Here is a 16,385-nt window from a genome sequence, read left to right on the forward strand (position 1 = left end):
GGGCTTTTATTCCACAGCATAGGGAGTCTCTGAGTGATAAATCTATCCCTCCAGCACATCCTATTTATATCCGTGCTACGGTTTAAGTCGCTTGCTCTAGTGGTTTTGGTGGATTTGGATTTTTTGAGGTGGAGCATGTCCATTAATTCCGGGTTGGACATGGCCTTGTATGTCAGGCACATGTCACCTCTGAGCAGACGGTATGCGACTGAATAGAGCTGGAGTTTCTTCAATCTGGCAGCATATGACAGATTTTGGAGTCCCTTTATCCTTTTGGTGAGGAACTTTTGGGGTCTCTCCAATTGCTGCAGATGTCGGGTGAGATACATTCCGAATGGGGCATTGTACTCGATCATTGGTCTGATAAGTGAAGAGTACAGGGGAACAATGACCTCACTAGATCTGAATGTGAATCCCTTCATGATCAGGTGGGCAATGTAGAAGGTCTTTCTAACCACTTTAGCAACGTGAGTGTCAAACGAAAGGCCACTGTCAACCTGGGTCCCCAAGTCCCTGATAACCTCTTCTGTGCTTAGTGGATTGCCACCTATATGGTAGCTTGGGGTTACCTTGTTTTTCCCGAAGGGTATGACTATACATTTTTTGGCGTTTAACTTCAGACCATGGCTCTGGCACCAGCTATCTGTTTCCGTGAGTCACTTCTGAAGGATATCCGTGTCTGATGCACTTTCCACTATGGCGCCCAGTTTGCAGTCGTCTGCAAACTTTGTCAGCCAAAGTCCTCCCATGTTGGCCTGTACTTCTGAGAAGTAGATGCCGAACAATAGGGGGCCAAGGACCGAGCCCTGTGGGACACCACTTGTGACCGGCTTGGAGTCTGACATAGCGCCAGCAACTCTAACCCTGTGGGTTCTGTCCTTAAGCCAGTTTGCAACCCATCTTGTGACATATGGGTTTACATTTAAGCTGGTAAGTTTTTCTACAATACCCAGTGGGGTATTGTGTCGAAAGCCTTTGCAAGGTCAAGGTAGGCTGTATGGACTGCCTTTCCTCATCAATGGCCTTGGTGACTGTTTCGAAGAAGTCGACCAACTTCAAAAGGCATGATCTGCCCTTGAAGCCAAACTGGGTCGGGTCCAATGTCTGCAAGTCCCCTATATCTTTGTTTATGAGCTCCATTATGATCCTCTCCATAGCTTTGCAGACTAGACTTGTTAAGCTTATGGGGCGGTAATTACCAAGGTCCATAGAGGCACCGCCTTTGTGGAGTGGGACCACAGTTGCCGTATGCCACTCCTTGGGCACGTATCCTGTGGTAAGGCTGAGATTAAACAGCTGCCTTATGTGTGGGTTTAATTCCTCATTTAGCTCATGTAGCACACAGCCGGGGACACTATCTGGTCCCATTGATGCTGTGTTTTTAGCTTTAGAAAGAGCAGCTTTCACCTGTGCATTTGAGATGTCTGGGAGGCTACACTCCACTGGGATAGTTATCTCTCCTTTAGGGGGGGAGAGGGGGGTGAAGTTTGCACTGAACCTGTCTGCCAGTATGTTGGCAATGTCTGTGGGTTCAGTGATTTTTGTATCATTTTGGACGAATTCTGAGCATATCTGGGCATTTCCACCCAGGTTCCTAACATAGCTGAAAAAGGCCTTATGATTGTCCTTTGAATCCATGGAAATTTTTCTCTCAAAATTGCCCTTAGTTGATTTTATGAGTGCTCGTATTTTTTTACTAATAATGATCAGGGGTGACTTCCCTTTTATGGATTTTGTTCTATCATGTAATAGCTTTCTCCTCTTATTGTAAAGTTTGTTAATGGCTGGGGTCCACCAGACTGGATGTTTGCCCTTTGTGGAAAGAGTCTTGGTTTTATTTGGGATTGCCTGATCCATGCAGTCCTGGAGGTGTTCATAGAAGGCATTTGTAAGGGCTTCCGCAGCTTGGGTTGTGGTTTCCACTGGCTCAGGGGCCTTGAAGGATACCACACCAGTCTTGAGTAGTGTGAAGTTTGCTTTAGAGAAGTTCTTCACTGTGGTCTTTTTGTTTGGGGTGGGGCGGGATGTAGATTTCCAGTGATATTAGTTTATGATCAGATCTCACCAATGAGGGATATACTTCGTGTGGAGCATTTTGTCCCCATGTTTGTGATAATGAGATCTAGTATATTTTCTCCTCTCGTGGGAACAGTGACTAGCTGTTCCATGGCATTTGAATTTATGAACTCCAGGAACCATTGGGCTAGAAAGTTAGGGCTTGAGTAATGTTCCCAGTCTATATTTGGGTAGTTGAAGTCACCCAATATGATGGTGTTTGGAGATACATTTATACCCTCCAGTGTCTTCAGGAAGGCTGTGTGGGGTTCCTGAGTTTGAGAGGGTGGCCTGTAGCATGCTAAAATTTGTAGAGCAGTTTTGCCTATGGTTAGTTGCACCTGGATGGTTTCCGAAGCTTCGTGTGTTGCCACCAACCTGGAGGTGTGGGCAGTGGCGGCTGGTGACTTCAAATCAAAGGGGGGCTGCAGGAGACAGCTGGATGGGTGTGGCCAACAAGACGGGGTGTGGCCAACAAGACGGGGTGTGGCCAACAAGAGGGGGTGACTATGGTGCAATGGGATCAATGCTTCACATACTTATTTACATGAAATAAATGCTCAGTCAGTATGACACATGCTGAATAGTCTACACAGCACACATTGTTACATACACACATTGGTTTGAACACTTACCTAAAAGTCACAACAAACAAAAACACTGGCCCATGTACTTTGGGACTAAGGCGAGGGCATGTCTCTATGCCTTAAACTTAATATAAACTATCTTTTAGGTCATGCAAACCTCAGAGAAAATGTAGACAGTTGAAAAAAAATCAGACCCTAAAGAAGGATACAGTCTGTGACCTTGGTAATGACAATGTATTGAAACTTCAAAAGCAGGAAGCATTCAATCTTTCTGTGTCAAAATGTCAATATTCAGTAAAGCACAACATGACAAAGCATAAGTTTCCCAAATACTTTATTAGCATATGATATGCTGTGCAGTAGTACTGCAGTTACTCATATGATCTCTGTTTTCTGGGGCTTGTGATAGAAACAAATCATTTTGTAAAAAGACTTTAAATAGATGCATTTTACAAAATGAACTCCAGATGGCCAAATGTAGGTTAATAAAACTCCCATCAGCATTGAATGCTGACCAAGAATCTCTTCCCTTGCATTCTCCTCAGGCTACAACAAATTAACTTTTATCTTGCTGTTCCCACTCAAAAGTAAGATGTAGAAATTATTGTTACTCATACTTGAATGGTTTCTGAGGGCACATTACCATATAAATGCAATCTCTAGCAGGCCAAAGAAAATAAGAACACATGAAAATTGACACCTCAGGATACTTTCTGAAGAATGTTTAAGTGTACAAGATATCTGGCATTAAAACAACAATAAAACAACATGACAACAGTAATGTGTGGATGACTGCATTCTGCTGATGGGGGAATCTTTTTTTCTTTTGGAAGACAGCATTTAACTACATGCTAAATGACTATAAAATGAAATATAGGTTAATGGTGTTTCAAAGTTAACTTAATTTGCAGTAGTATAAAATGATCGAGTAGTTTCCTGCAGAGATTTTCAAAAGTATTAATTGCAATATTCATAGCAATATCTGTGCAACACCATTAAACTTTTTTAAATTTCTTAGAAAAAAAAAATATCACAATTCTGAGAGCCACTGAAGCTCAGGTCATCTTAGCATAGCAATTATTTAATGAAAGTTGTTGTTCAGCTGTGAGTTTAACAATACAGGAAAAATGGCAGCAAGCTTCATGTTTAGCAAACAAATTAACAGTAAGATTCTTTGAGCCTCAGAAAATGATGAGAGGCTATATAACAAGGGCAGAAATGTCAGTGAGAGGAAGAGTTGTGCACAGCATATCCAAATGAACTCCTTGGATGACCACAGAAAGACAGAAAGTAAATATATGAGTTCCATAAATCAAAGACTGGCAGAAGTGACTGTTTGAAGAAAACTTATTTTTCCACTTCGCACACCCTGATGTTGTTGCAGTCTTAAGCCCAGTGGCACCTGTAATGTGTGCCAAATCCCATCTCACTCCTCTCTTTATTCTTACATGTAATCACTTCATTATTATGATACACTAGGGTTATCACCTGGCCCTCCTTATACAGGACAGTCCCTATTTGGGCAGTTGTGTTTGGTGGGAAAAAATACATAAAAATTGGCAACGTCCTAAAATGATAGGGCAAAAAACATTTATGAAGTTTTCAGTAATGGTGACACAAAACCATTATTTTGTATCTGAAACACCTTAGTATCATAGGAAACAACTGAAATCTCTACAGGACTGAGCAATTATTTTGGCAAAAAAGTAAAGTCCAGTCATTCACAGTGGTTGTATGTTTTGTCATGAAAAATCTTACATTTCTTTAAAAAAATGTCCCTGCCTAGACACTGTGAAATTCTGTGTTGAACAAGCCCGCCACTGAAACTTAATAAACTTTATGTACCCTTCCATTCATATATTCACAAGCACTAGTCTAGTTGCAAATTCCAATACTTAGAGCTTTAACCCCTTTGCCAGTGTACTTTTGAAGTGTTCAGTTAATAGAAGGACCTGGTATCATGCTACAAAGTAGCTATAAATGTAGAAAGTGTAACACAGATTACACAAACTACAAATAAATCGAAACATAGTTGAAACATTACCTCTCTGAACATCTTACATGCAAATGACAAATCACTGACCATATCATTTAGATGTTCATTCTTCCTTATTGTTTTTTACTGGCTACCCACTAAAATTCTCTGGCTAGCCTGTATAACTCAGTCCTTCCCCTTTATTCTCTTCTGTTTGACTTCCCCTCCAGTCATTCATATTCATGTTCCTCCATTTTAAACCCACATTACACTGCACATTTTTCCAACTTACTGGCCATTACCTTTTACCTTCACCATACCTTCCCTCTTCAAACTCTTTCTTACTTGTTTTACTCTTCACTTTACCCACCAATTGTTTTATACTCGGACCATATTTCTTGAAACATAACATTTCTAAGTTATAACCCCTAAGCCTTATGATTCTTGGCTTGAGTGCCTTCTGTGCAGAGTCTGCATATCCTCCCTGCATTTGTGTGGGTTTTCTCTGGGCACTGTGGTTTCCTCCCACGTTACAAAGACATGCATCTAAAGCATTTCTCCCCGGGCCTCTGCTGAAAATTGACTTTGTTCCAAGTCAGACTTTCCTGGTAAACAAATGTTAAATAAATTAAATACATTGTTAATATGTATATTTCATGCACAGTGTATGTAGAATAGCATGTTGTATAAAAATACTGCTTTTATACCTACTTCACTTTACATATTGTATTTCTGTATTCTGCTTTTGCCTGTTTTATATTGAATGTTTTTGTTTAACAATACATATTTTATTTGTACTCAGCTTGCTATTACTGCTTTGTTAGTAACCCAGGCTGATCCTGAAATTGATCTTTCTTTGTCAGTGCTTTACTCCAGTAAACAAAAAAAAAAAAAAATAACATTAAATAAATAAATAAATAAATACATAAATAAATAATTAAATCACACATAATTTGCTTAAACATGGTATGAAATGTAAATATTTAGAAGTGTTTTGACAAAGTTGATTCATATTTGAAAATACCCATGAACATACTACACAGTATAATTCTCAAAAACTTGATAGATGACTGTCTAATTATCAGAGAAAATGTAATTCTTATTAAATAAAAATAATTTAACTATCTTTCAGAGGTTTAAGTTAGTATATTCAGAAAATGGAGGCTACACTCTCAGGACTAACATGACCCTAGTAACATTTAATATATAGCCATATATACAAAGACACTTTGAAGAATATAGCTGCAGAAACTCTGAAGATGTCATAAACTCAATCAAGCCGAAACCACATGCAGACAACATTTCACACAGACCTTCCACATTAAATCACATACCCACAATCATCATAACATGAAGGGGCGGCTCGTGGCATCGGACTGCCGGACTGCAGCCCCCTCAGTTGTTTTTGGTCTTGTCTATGTTTTAATTTAATCATTAAATTAAAAAAAAAATAATAAATCTCTTTTTTTACTTTAAATTTCGAGTCCATGACTGAAGTATGCTTATCGCATTAAGACCTTACCAGCCGCCGAGCAGTTGTAAACAGCTTTTTTTTTTTTTGTTTTCTTTGCAGCCCGGAGGAGCACATAAGGCATCATTGTGATGCCCAGAAGTCTATGCGGCAGCGGTTCCAAACCGCATAGACTTGGAAGGGGCTCGGACTGCGACGTGCTTTGCTAAAGCCTAAATGCTTGAGGGCACACTGTGGAAGTAAGCTATGTGCCCCATGGTTTGTGCTGTGTTGCAGTGGTCAATTGTATTTATTACTGCTTGGTTGTAACTTGATTAAAGTGTAGCTATCATTCCAAGTCTTTTTGATTAAGCACTTGGGCTTCAGACCAGTTGTTTTACATTAGGAAGGTTTGTGGCAAGCACTGTGGTGGCAGGACAGGTAGCTTTCATCCTTCTAAGTTGGGAACTGCTGATTGAGAGCCCAGTGTCCAAGTGTATTAGTTCTGGTTTAAGCACTTGGGCTTCAGGCCAGTTATTTTACATTAAGAAGGTTCGTGGTCTGCACTCTTGTGGGAGAAGAGGCTGGACTCTGCCCTTCTAAGCTGGGAATTTCTGGTTAAAGGTTTATAGTGCCTGAATATTTTAACTGTATCTTACTGAAATTGGTACACCTTGTTTGCTGTAGCATAGACTAGATCCAGGCCTGCTGAATCTAGCTTTGTTTATATGCTTGTTGTTTGTTTGCTTGTTATTTCCCTGGAATGCTAATTCCACCTAATACGCAGCTTCTCAGCGCTTCTGTGGATCACTAGCGATATCTGCATTGCTTACTGTACTTATTTCCTTGTTTCACTTGAAAGAAAGTTACTGTTTGTCATTTTTGCATTTAGTTACTTGTAACACATTGCACTCAAGTTACCTGGCACTTGCTCACTAAAGCAATTATATAAGTCAGCACTAAAAATTAAAAGCACTACACCCTCACTCCCCAATGACCCTTGTTTTCAATTATTAAGGAATTCCCAATATTATTCTAGCATGTCCAAAGGTCAGTTGTCAATCTCCTCTCCGGTCCAGCTGGTGAATCTGGGAATCTTGAGGCAATGTTATAACTGCCTCATGTACACAGACAACCCTCTCCTCCTCCCACATAACACAAATACTTGCGAGAGATGCAGCTATTAAGCCAAACTGGAGGCTGAGCTCTCTCAACTCAGGACTGGCAAGACCAGACAGGAGGAGAAGGCAACTACACACACCACAAAACCAGCCTCACATAATGCTACCACACCACTGAATCAAACACATAAACACACAAAGACATACTCGGAGGCTCTGAGAAAAATTTACCTAAACAGCAGAGGCCTCCAAAGCAGACACCCAAACAACTGCTACCTCAAGACACCCCACAAGCAACACATAAACCACAAAATCAGTGTGCAAAGCAGTCACAGCCCTTAAGGCCAAATACAACACCAAACATACTTGTCATAGGTGACTCCATAGTCAGACACACTGACGTCCCACTCACCAGGCTGAACAAGGAGAGAGTCACAGTAAGCTGCCTATCAGGTGCTAGAATCCGCCACATAACACAAGCACTTGGGTCACTCCACGGCAAGTACAAATATGACACAGTCATTGTCCATGCTGGTGTGAACGACCTGAGACGTACCTCCCTGGACTACATGAAAAGAGACATAGAGAAGCTCTCTGATTATGTGACCCAGGCAGGTATGACCCTGACCCTGAGCAGTATCCTTCCTTCACCAAGAATGATGCCACAATATAGAGACAAGATGATCAGCTTTAACAATTGGCTTAATGTCTGGTGTCATTCAAAGGGGATCCAGTGTCTGTCTGCCTGGGATGACATGCTTGACAAGCCACGCTGCTTCGCAAGGGATGGCTTGCACCTGTCTCCCCTGGGATTCCGGATATTGGCTAAGGCTCTTGCCACCCCCATAGTGCCTATTTTAGGCAAGGCTCAAATTCTAAACCTACCACCCTAGAAAACAAAAATGGGAAGAAACTGAGGGTAATGCTGCTCAATGCCAGAAGTCTAAATCTCAAAATGCATGCACTCGAGGCCCTTCTCAGTATGGAGAACATTGATGTCTGTGCTGTAACTGAAACCTGGTTCAAGGCTGCTGAGAGCACCCCGGCACTACTAGGTTTTACCTCATATCATGCGTTCCAGCCCCAAAACCTGGACCACACCACAAAAGGAGGGGGTGTATCCATATTCATAAAGGATACCCACACCCAGGGGTGGCTCGTGGCATCGGACTGCCGGACTGCAGCCCCCTCAGTTATTTTTGGTCTTGTCTATGTTTTAATTTAATCATTAAATTAAAAAAAAAAAAATCTCTTTTTTTACTTTAAATTTCGAGTCCGCGACTCGAAAGTATGCGCATGCACATTGCGCACCTTACCCGCGCCGGCCGTGTGGTTGTAAACAGCTTTTTTTTTTTTTTTTTTTGTTTTCTTTGCAGCCCGGAGGAGCACATAAGGCATCATTGTGATGCCCAGAAGTCTATGCGGCAGCGGTTCCAAACCGCATAGACTTGGAAGGGGCTCGGACTGCGACGTCCGCAGGCACGTCAGTCATGACGTCCATGCTTTGCTAAAGCCTAAATGCTGCTGATTGATTGTCGCTCTCTTCCCGGGCTTTATGAGCTGGGAAGAGAGCGAGAATCAGTCAGTTTAGTTTAGGATCCGATTAGGAATCGAGCTTTCTTTTTTTGGCAAAATTAGTTGTGATCATCATTGTATTTTTTTCTTTCATTTCTATTTGGAGGGATTATCGGGTTATCGTTTACTTTGGAGTGAAGAAGATAGAAGAAGAAAGAAAGTACAGGGTGCGTGCTGCAGAATTAAGTAAGTAAATTAAATAGGGACTCTCTTACTTGGTTAAACCAAACACAATATATGTTTCCACAAATTGACCGTGTCAAACTTCCATTGCATTTTATGCCACTAAATGTGAGCATTTGTATTTTAAAAATACAACTCTCCAAAAGTATGTGTATTTCAGAAATTGAATGTGTATTTGTGTACAGTAATATACGCGAGTTTCAAGATCTGATGTGGGTCTTCTTATGTGGTAAACTGTTACTGTTTTAGTGGGCCATCCACGACAAGCTGATAATCTCTTTATATGCTGTGTGAAATGTTGTCTGCATGTGGTTTCGGCTTGATTGAGTATTCCCATGGAAAAAATTTGCTATTCCGAAACACATACACACAACACAAGCACACCAAAAAAAACAGCAATCCACACACATATACTTAAAATCCTACATCTAACCCTACACTAAACTGCACATACACTACTATCTATCCACTTACCTTAACCCAAACCCTAACCCTAAGGTCCATCACTATCGCACACTTACGTAACCTGCGCCCTAACCGTAACTCACTTAACCCGCCCTAACCCTAACTCACTTAATCTGCACCCTAACCTTAGCGTCCACACAATCACACACTTACCTAAACCTGACCTGTAACTTTCCACCACAGTGCTGAAAATAGCAAAGCCACAGAAACTGCCAACTGAATTCTTTCCCCTAAGAAAAAATTAGGTGTTCTGCAGCTTCTCTATTTTTAGCGTTTATTGAATATGGGTCGATATTAGAACATTTGAAGTTTTAAAACTTCAATGTTCTGATATTGATCCCTCACTCACTAGGTTGGATAAGGAAAAGTTAACGGTCAGGTGTCTGTCAGGTGCCAGAATCTGACACATAACACATGCACTCAGGTCACACCCCAACAAGTACAAGTATGACTCTGTCATTGTCCATGTGGGTGTGAATGACATGAGATGCACCTCCCTGGATTACATGAAAAAGACATGGTAGAGCTCTCAGGTTATTTGGCCCAGGCAGGCATGACACTAGCCCTGAACAGTATGCTACCATCACCCAGAATGATACTGCAGTACAAACAAAAAATGATTGACTTCAACAATTGGCTAAGTTTCTGGTGTCATTCTAAGAGGATCCAGTATCTGTCTGCTTGGGATGACATGACTTGACAGAACTCAATGCTTTGCCAGAGATGGCCTGCATCTGACACCTATGGGTTTCAGGGTACTGGCTAAGGCTCTTGCTACCCCTATAGTGCTTTTTTAGGTGGTGTTCCAAAGACTAAATTACCACCATAACAGCTATAAATAAGTGCTACCTGAGGGTCATGCTGCTCAATGCTAGAAGTCTAAATCTCAACATACACTTGCTTGAAGCACTCCTCAAAATGGAAAACATCGACATTTGTGCTGTAATGGAGACCTGGTTTAAAGTGGCAGAAAGTACCCCTGCACTACCAGGCTATAACTCATTCCACACCTTTCAGCTCCAAAACATGGACTGAAGCTACAAAGGTGGTGGTGTCTCCATATTCATAAAGGATATGCACACCTCCAGACTAGTAGCCCAACATAATGCATCTGAGATACTTCAAGTACAACTAACATTGGGTAAGATGGCGATCCAGGTCATAGCCTGCTGTAGGTCCTTGACCATGTCCCTAGACTCTCACTTCATTTTCATAAGCACCCTGGAATCTATGAAGATCCAACCCAACTCTCACTTACTAGAAGAGACTTCAACCACCCATCCATCAACTGGGAAAACAACTCAAGCACCAATATACTGGCCCAACGCTTCCTGGAATTCATCAGTTCCAATACTCCAGACCAGCTCATTCTAACCCCCACTAGAGGAAGCAACAACCTTGTCCTGGTTATTACCAGCATGGGTGACGGTTGCTCTACACCAATAGTCAGTCCCTCCCTGATCAGATCCAACCATAAGCTAATCCCCATGGAACTCACATCTCACCCACACCCCCTGCTAAGGTAACCACCTTGAAAAACTTCTCCACAACTGACTATGGACTCGTAAAAGCAGAGGTGGCTACCTTCATGGTGCCAATGCCAGTGGAAAATAGCTGCATGACTGCCAAATCATACACCAGTGCACTGTATGAACATGTACATAAATGCATGGAACTATTGAATCCCAACAGAACCAAGATGCTCTCCTCCAAAATAAGGAAGCGATCTGCTGGTCCCCTGCCATTAATAAACTTTACAAAAGAAGGAAGAAACTGTTGCAGAAAAAGGTGAAGTCCCAAGACTGGAAAACCCCCTAATTAGCCTCAACAATAAGTTGCGATCACTCATCAAATCCTCTAAAGCCAACTATGAAGGCAGAATTGCGGCACACACTAAAAACAATCACAAAGCCTTCTATAGCTATATCAAGAACCTCCACGGCAATACCCAGATTTGCTCTGAGGTACTGCACAATGGTACCTCCTATACTGAGCCAACAGGTATTGCCAACATACTGGCCGACAGATTCAGTGCCAACTTTACCCCTACCCCCCAAAGGACCAATCACAACACTGGAAAAATGCCAGGCACCCAGTGTTACTGCAGTGCAGGTTAAAGCTGCATTGTCCAAGGCCAAGAATACAGCTTCCATGGGACCCGATAATATTCCTGGCTGTGTTCTACATGAACTACAATGTGAACTGGCACCACATCTATGTGCCCTGTTCAGTCACAGCCTCACCATAGGCTTTGTCCCTACTGAATGGTGCACTCCTACAATCATCTCTCTCCATAAAGGGGGAGCAACTACAGACCCTGGGAATTATCACCCCATTAGCCTGATGAGTCTGATATGTCAATTTTGCAGTTTGGCTTTGTGAAAGGGAGATCATGCCTGTTCAACCTGGTTGACTTCTTTGAGTCAGTCAACAGGGCTGTGGATGAAGGTAAGGCAGTGAATACAGCCTACCTCGACCTGGTCAAGGCCTTTGATACCATTCCTCACTCAGGAATTATTGATAAACTTACCAAACTAGACATCAACCTCTATATCACTAGGTGGGTTGCAAATTGGCTCACAGATAGAACACACAGTGTGAAAGTAGCAGACTCCAAGTCAGACTGCCGACCAGTCACTAGTGGAGTCCCACAGAGATCAGTCCTGGGTCCTCTCCTGGCATCTACTTCTCAGAAGTCCAGGCCAACACAAAGGAACTCTGGCTGACCAGGTTCACAGATGTCAAACACTACTAAAAACTCCTGATGTCCACCACGGCAGAAAAACTTAATAGTAAAATCAAAACTTTAATAAAAAAATAACATAAAGCAAGCAGTCCTCAGTCTTCTGATGATCGGAAGACTGAGGACTGCTTGTTTTATGTTATATTTTTTTATTAAAGTTTTGATTTTGCTATTAAGTTTTACTGCCGTGGTGGACATCAGGAGTTTTCAGTAGTGTTTGCCTTTTCTCTTCCTCGTTGGTGTCCTTCACAGTGTAAGAAAGTTTTTTACCTAAGTTCACAGATGTCTGCAAACTGGGAGTCATTATTAACTCACCAAGTGATGCAGACATCCTACAAAAAGGTCTCACTGAGACCAATGACTGGTGTTGAAACCATGGCCTTAAGCTTAATGCCAAAAAATGCGTCATCATCCCCTTTGGTAAAAACTCAGTTCCCATTAATTACCACATCGATGGGAGCCCACTGAACACTGAAGGCATTATAAGAGATCTGGGGATGCAGTTGACAGCAACCTGTCCTTCGACCACCACATTGCCACTGTGGTCAGAAAGTCCTTCTATGTGGCACATCTCAATACCAAGGGTTTTGCATCCAGGAAGAAAGAGGTCATTGTTTCTCTCTACTCTTCCCTCATTAGACCAATCATCGAGTGTAATGCCCCATTTAGCATGTACCTCACTAGACACCTACAACAGCTGGAGAGGCCACAGAAGTACCTCATGAAGAGGATCCTCGGTGTTAAACACATGATCTACACAGACAGACTCAAAAGACTCCAGCTATTCTCTGTCTCATTTCACCTACTTAGAGATGATCTCTGCTTGATTTACAAAACCATGTCTGACCCAGCTCTGTTAGAAATGCTACATCTAAAGAAATCCCAATCCCTCCACACCACACACTCCAAAGACCTCAACCTCATTACCACAATCAACAGAACATGCTGGAAGGACAGGTTCCTCACCCAGAGACTGCCCATGCTCTGGAATAGACTTCCCATACATGTCAAGCAGAGCACCTCACTGTCCCTCTTCAAGAGAAATCTTGATGAGTGTATGGGTAATAGAAAGTTCACCCTGGGGATCACTCCAGTGAGTCTACTTGATAGAGGCACTGGGAACTAACGTTGGGTGGCAAAATGCCAGGGCACTTCTGTGGGCTAGGCTTGTAAAGGCTCCAGAACCATTAGCCTAGTACACACCTATGAACCAATGAAAGAATTTTGAAAAGCCCACTAATTTAGTGGCAAGTGAAGAGATCTTCTGGCAAAACTGAGTCATTTATCTTTTTGCATAACATTTCTGAGTATGTCACTTATCTATGCCCTGTGCTTTGTTAACTTCTTTTTTTCTGGAAAATCACTGTGGATTTCAGTCATTCAATAATGTCAGTCATTAGAATTCCATTGTTCTTATTGTCCAGAAAATGCACATCTATATAACACCTACAGTTGTACAACTTTTTAAGTGAATTAGAGTTGTGTCGCACTTAAAGATCTGAACTGTTAAATTGCTTCCTATAGTCAAAAGTACAATTCTTGAATCCTTCCATATCCATTTACCTACAGTATGACTTTAAGGTAGTCACTCAGACAGTGCTCCTGTTTTTTCGACATATATGGTTAACAAATAGATAAAAGAACATACTGATTAAAAATTGTCTATTTTAGAGCTTTTATCCCTCCATTATTTTTAGTCAAGAATTCATAAGCAAAGAAGTTGGGATGTGTTTTGGTGTGTCCCTTAATTTTTTCATCAAATTGTTGTGGCTTGACATCAGTGAATAATGACAGTTATATGAGATTTAGACGTTGTATTCTTCCAAAATGCTTGCTAATACAAAGCTTGTTATTCTAACAACTTTTTACTTATATAAGATTATTATATATTTCCTTACTTTTGGAGCTTTGTTTTTAATTCTTGAGGTAAGAGATTAGGTTGGCAGCAATGGGTTGCACTGTGTGGTTCTCACAGAAGAGAGCTTAAATACACTTCTTGGTCATTATTTTTATATTTATTCATTCATTGAATGGCAACAAAATATCTCCATGTAAGTATTCATATAAGGGAATGTAGTTTATGTGTGTGTGTGTGTGTGTGTGTGTGTGTGTGTGTGTGTGTGTGTGTGTGTGTGTGTGTGTGTGTGTGTGTTTGCATCTGTAAGTACTTTGTTTCTGTGTTCATACTGCACTTGTTATCCAGAGAAGTTATAATGTAAAGGAAGGAATTGATTGTAGTAAAGTGGAGAATCATCATATGAGCTATGTTCTTTGGACAAAGACTTTTATTACTTTGTTTTGTTGACTGTTAACAGTGTTTAGTATTTGTCTGTGAATAAGCTGCACAGGTTGATGCCTTGAGGTTAATTTATTATTTTAAATATCAGTTCATTTTTAATTTAGCTTGTATTTTGCAGGCAGAGGTGTGTGAAATACAATGTTATGCTGCAGCAGCTTATCTGGTATTCGGTGCAGTTGAGTAAGGTTTTGAGTTGTTAATTAGTTGCTTCCTGTAGTACAGAGTTTGATTCCCACAGCATTAGTGTGACCACTGTGTAAAAGAAGGACCAAGTCACTTCATCAGAAAATACTCTTAGGTTGCTCCTGAAAATTGACACTGTTGTCCAGTGGGCTGTTCAAAACTGTTAGCATTCTGTTATCCATTTTTCTTTTGAATTTCTGTATAGTTCATACTGGTGCTAATCAGTGCTTCAGTGCATGATATTTCACTAAGATTCTCAACATGGCTCTTCTAGTTTATTGCATTTCCAAATGCATTTTCAGTTTATATGAGTTTCAAGGGAAGAGAAGTTTACAGTTGTTAATGCTGTCTGTTTACAGTGTGAGTGTTTTGTGTAGCAAATGGCTGTCATTGTTTTTATTGTAAAAGATTTATTACATTTTAAATAAAACCAAATCTCTGTGATCATTGCAAAAGTTAAGAAGACATCCTCCTCTGTCTGTGCTTACTGTGCTAATACTGGGTATTGTGAATGTAGTGCATCTTCTTTTCAACGTTCCTCCATTCCATGCCTGCAGCCTACAAAACATGTAAATATTCAGCTCAGCTTAGCAGTTAGAGATGCACCATCATAATCACAAAGTACCACAATGGTGCATCTTTAACTGCATAAAGTGAAATAAGGCACACATCATTTCCTTACAGCACAAGTATCTGCCAGATCTTGTAATTACATTTCACAAATAAACAAAAATAAAACTAAGTTAATACAGAATAGTCAGTATTATATAATAAAACCTGGATATTTGAAAGTTCATATTAAAATCCTAAAAGTAAATTTTACAGCCTGTGAATTCATCTTTCCAAGGCTTTCTGTTAGATATTATGAATATAAGGCTGAAATTAATTCTGTTGTAAATATGCTGAAAGAAAAAGCTTGCTTAAATGCAGAAACAGAGTTTAGTAATATGTGATCAGCAACCGTACTAAATGACCGTGGCTTAAAAAAATAAGGAACTTGCTTATGAGTGTATTACACACACATCAAGAAAGCTGACTTCTTACAGACATGTAATAATCTTATACAAGTAAAAAGTTGTTAGAATAACAAGCTTTGTAATAGCAAGCATTTTGGAAGGATACAAAGTCTAAATCTCATATAACTGTCATTATTCACTGATGTCAAGCCACAACAATTTGATGAAAAAATTATGGGACACACCAAAACACATCCCAACATCTTTGCTTATGAATTCTGGACTAAAAACAATGGAGGGATAAATCTGCTTTAAATGGACAACAGGACATGTTTTTCTAAGAAAGTTTAAAAAAAACAGGACATGTGTTTATCCACAAGGCGTTTCCTTAAAAATATGCTTTTCTCCACTTATCAGCATTTGCACAAGAACAGATGTGTCAGCATTTGCGTCATCAAGGCAGTATCTTTCCAAAATCCAAAAACAAAAAGTGTGTTTAACTAAAATATATATAAAGTCTGTATTAAATCCAGTTATGTTAGGGGTATGGTAGGGACACATTTGTTGTCCTGAGGTAAATGTTATATCTCTCACATCATCTGTACTATATGAGAAGTAAAGTGGAACAGTACTTTAAACTGCAATGTTAGTCCATTTGGGTTATTATAAAAAGTTATTTGTTATTGCTCTAAAGTTGATGCTGCAAAGTATATTCTCTCATCAGTGTATATTCTGCAGGTTTCTGTATGCGACAGACTGTGAATGCAAATATAACCAGACTTTGAATTTTAGC

General features: G+C 40.4%; 2 protein-coding genes across 4 annotated transcripts in view; one reads left to right on the plus strand and one right to left on the minus strand.

Annotated features, from left to right (window-relative positions):
• Window positions 1-16,385, minus strand: part of LOC122814457 — a 1,903,843-nt gene that overhangs the window by 378,625 nt on the left and 1,508,833 nt on the right.
• Window positions 1-16,385, plus strand: part of LOC122813942 (zinc finger protein 383-like) — a 161,672-nt gene that overhangs the window by 118,037 nt on the left and 27,250 nt on the right. The gene's annotated exons all lie outside the window — the stretch shown is intronic.

Source organism: Protopterus annectens, chromosome 10.part0 (assembly GCF_019279795.1).
Source record: "Protopterus annectens isolate FY-2018-M chromosome 10.part0, PAN1.0, whole genome shotgun sequence".
Classification (NCBI taxonomy): domain Eukaryota; kingdom Metazoa; phylum Chordata; order Ceratodontiformes; family Protopteridae; genus Protopterus; species Protopterus annectens.